Genomic DNA, 4,206 nt, shown 5'->3' with positions numbered 1-4,206 from the left:
AAAAAACAAATACCTGTGCATTGATGGTGCCCCCTCAGCTCTGTCTTTGATGAGCTCCTGGCTGGGAGAGCTAAGCCAGTGTGTCAGCCACCATCATCTAACTGAGTGCTGCATAACAAGCATGCCCAAGAACTTAAGAAACACATGTATTCATAGTTCCTCAAGGTTCCAAAGACCCCAGGCTGGTTGCACTGAGCTCACTGTGTGTCTTGTGTCCAGATGGCCCCACTAACTCAGGTTTCCCAGAGCTGGCTCACTTAGGGTGGCCTCAGCTGGGATGCCGCTGACCCGGCTTTGTTCTGCTTGTCCTCCTCTGCCGGGCCCGCTCAGCTTGTGCTCATGGCCAGCCCAACACAGACAGGCTAAGGGCAGCCTTACTACACAGGTGCTGGTCTGGCCTCTGCCTGCATCATGGTCACTGACATTCCATCAGCCAATGCGTCATAGCCAGCCAGCAGAGGATGTGGAGGCAGTGGGCAAAAGGCTCCAGAAATGGGCAGGTAGAGAAAGGGGACGCCTTTCATAACCTACCACTGTGGTCAAAGCGCAGAGAGCTGTGTGAGGCCGAGGAGTGCAAGAGCTGTTGCCCAGAGTGTCCAGGGTGGTGTCCTGTCGGAGCTGACAAAGCCACCCCCCCACTTCACTTCCTCTCGCTGCCCAGCACTCTCAGGCCCGGCGACGACCTGCTGTCTCTGGCCCAGACATGACCAGAGGACAGGCCTGCTTTCATTTTCAGTGTTTGCGGCGGAGAAGAAAAGCTGAGGGTTTTGAAAGCCCACACTCTGTCCCTGGCCCTTACTGAGCCTCTCAAAGGAAAGGGAATCCTCGCCACGGCCACCCTGGGCAATATGACCTTTCATGGTGTCACTCTCCACATGGCCAGATGCACAGGTGGAAGTCGGGCTCACAGGGGTGTGCTGCGACCTGCCAGCTGCTCCCTCCCTGGAACAGCCACTCGTGTGTTGGGAAGGTGGGCAGGTGCAGGGGCCACTTCTGGGACCATGCTCCGTGACTGCCGCAGCCCCACTCTGCACCTGCCCAGCTCAGGAGCTCCCATCTGGGGCTGCTCAGGCAGAGATCTGGGGTCTCAGGGTCCCCTCTGCTGGTCACCTCCAGGACACAACTCACACACAGTCCCTGGGGCTGTGGGATGCACACCCAGCCCTTTCCACTTTCTGTTCCTCCCCTGCCAGCTCCTGATGACACCCTCCACACCAATGTTTTCCTCTAGGCGGCATCTGCTTCCCAGGGGCCGCCTGGTTCACCATCACATTGTGCACTGGGAGGGGTGCGTCAGTGGACTTGTCTCGTACTCACGGGGCTCTAGACTGTGTCAAGGCGCCTCACTCACGTTGTTCATTGCCTGCTCTGAAGACTGAAGACACAAGAGCCCCTGATGCTTCAAGCACTCCCTCCAGTCCACATCCACAGAGCAGAGGTCCCCAACCTCATGCTACTGGTTGGTGGCCTACTAGAATCCAGGCTACACAGCAGGCACTGACTGGAAGGTGAGCCAGGAAGACTCCATCTGTGCATAGCCACTCCCCACCCCTCACAGCCCACCTCCTCCTTCCATCAGGTCAGCAGTAGCTTCAGATTCTCAGGAGCTCATGCCCTGCTCTGTACTGTGTGTGAGAGGATCTGGGTTGTGGCTCCTTGTAAGAATCTAATCCCTGATGATCTGAGGTAGAGCTGAGGTAGTGATGTTAGCACTGGAGAGCAGCTGCAACTACGGATGAACACTGGCCAAGAGGTTTGACTGCACAGAGACTATAAAAAATTAATTACCTGCATGCTCAGATTAAAGCAGCACTGACGGACACCACCACAAAGCGGCTCTGAGCAGGATTTAAAATTAACCACCTGGCTTTCCATGTTTACTTGTGAGTCTATCCCAGGCCTATGCTTCTTGTCTGGAGGTGGGCAGCAGACCCATAGTAAGTAAACCTCTGTGACTCACTGGTCCCAGCTAAGGCCTGTAGTAGTCTGAGAAGCCATAACATCTCAAAGGACAAGATAAGGCCACAGCTGAGGATGCCTGGCTCCAACCCCAGTTAACTAAATGGAGACTGCAGCTGCAGGCTCCACACTCTACAAAAAATGTCAACCTGGAGATAAGGTAGTTCTCCTGATTGACAGAATTTACTACTTGGGAAAATATCTGAACTAACTCCCAAGGTCCTGCTTAGATTCCTGAGTTTTCTTCAGTATCCTCCTCCTTTGTTTGAAAAACAAATAAATACAGGCCACCCCGAGAAGTTCTTTGTCTCAGCCCCCAGAGAATCTTGAATTCTGATAGACAGTTTTGATCCTGCTGGAGCCCCAAAATCATACCACTTGACTCATTTATTTAAGCCTTCGCTGTCCACTCGTTCAGGAGGTCGTGGGCCTGATCAGTCCCTGATGCAGCATGTGACAATAAGCTGCACCTGGTTGCAGCTTTGTGCAGCAAGCGAGTGATGCACCTCAACTGCACAGCTGCACCTGGCGGCAATTTTAGCTCAGACATCATGGTCCACACATGTCTGCCCATTCTTTTATTTACCACTTCAGTCTGTGCCTTTTTCTTGCACTGTGCATGTCTCAGACACAGTCTTCATAACCTGTGGCCAACCCTGGCCAAAATGAGTATGAAACAAACATCAGAGGAGAGCTGCTTTGAAAAGGAGGGAAAACCAATGCCGAAACAGCAGAAGGCTCTAGGACTACTGACAAGAAGAAAACTGCATTGAGAAGAGCCCTATTTGAGTTACAGGTTCATCCTTCTCCAAGCCTGCTTGTGGTGGGTTAACTAATGGTCCGCTTGGAACACCTAGTTGAACTGAGTCAGCATGGTGCTGGGTGTGGAAGGCCCACCTGAGGATTGCTGCGGACAGCATAAAAGGAGAACTGGAGGGGAAGATGGTGCACCACTGATTCTCCTGGAGAAGCTTGTCGCACTGGTTTTCTTGATATGAACTTAGCTGTTCTCATCATAGGAGCTCGGGTCCTTGCTGTCACTGAGGATGGCTGCGGTTCTCTTCATGGGAGCTCTGGTCCTTACCTTGAACATCACTTCCTGGCTCCGGTGCAGTTCCCTCAGCCTCCTGGCACAGATCCTTCACCCAGCTGGCACAGACTTTCTAGCTTCCACCACTGACCCTTGGGCCTTTCCAGTGCAGATCCTTGACATAGACTTGCATGAGACATGGTTGTGGGCTTTAGGCCTCCAGTTGGACTCATGGAGGACATTGCCATGAACTCTTAGTCTTCGGCTAGACTCGTGCAGGACTTTGTTGTGGGATCCAAACCCTCAGCTGGATTAGTTAGTTCTATAGTGTGTGGACAGGTCATTTGCACTGTTCTGCACTTTATTCTCTGGGTGAATATTATAAAATAGTCCTATGCGTCTCGTGTGCTATATTAAATATATTCCCTTGTGAGCCCTGACTACAGCACTGCTATATAATATGTCATGACCAGCTGCCCAAGGAAACCTTCAGAACTGCCTTGCTACATGCAGACTGAGCAACCTGTTAAGACAAAGCTTTGATGCTGTTAAAAGAAAAAAGTAACACGTGACCATGAAAAACAAGCAGCTCCTGAAGACGTCAAATGTGTCCCCACCAGGAGCATCATTCTCAGTGGCCGGGCACACTGCCACAGCCAAGAAGCCCTTGGGTATCAGTGAAGAGCCGATCCCGTTTGCTGCTGAGGCTGTTTGTCTAGGACTGGCTGCAGTTCAAAAGGTGGCACGTGCCCCTCTTTCAGCTGGCATCAGAACGAGATGGGTCAATGACAGGGGACACTGAGACACAGCTGTTAGGAGCAGAGTCACCACGGCCGGCAATCCAGGTTGAGGAGTTCACTAATGCTGGGGAAAGGGAGCACTGCTTGTTTCTGTGCGGCAGAGTTTTCAGCGGACACATCATGTGCACGTCTGTTGCCAACCAACGGCACAGCTGCAGGACTGTTCAAGACGTTAAATGACTGCACGTCAGGAAAACTGAACGGGTCGTTTTGTGCCAGAGTAAGCGCAGATGAAGCGGCTGCCGTGACTGGACAGCTTTCTGGTGTTACTACCGGGGTCAAAGAGGTCGCTTCTAAACATAGCTCTGTGAACTGTGTCACACATTGAGAATCGCCGGCTGGCCAAAGAATGCCACTCGAACTTAATGTTTTGCCAGATGTGATTAAAATTATCAACTGTGTGAAAGTACATGCCCT

Source organism: Chinchilla lanigera, unplaced genomic scaffold, assembly GCF_000276665.1.
Source record: "Chinchilla lanigera isolate Chin_1 unplaced genomic scaffold, ChiLan1.0 scaffold00003, whole genome shotgun sequence".
Classification (NCBI taxonomy): Eukaryota; Metazoa; Chordata; class Mammalia; order Rodentia; family Chinchillidae; genus Chinchilla; species Chinchilla lanigera.
The sequence above is the reverse complement of the archived record's forward strand: the minus strand, read 5'-3'. Positions refer to the sequence as shown.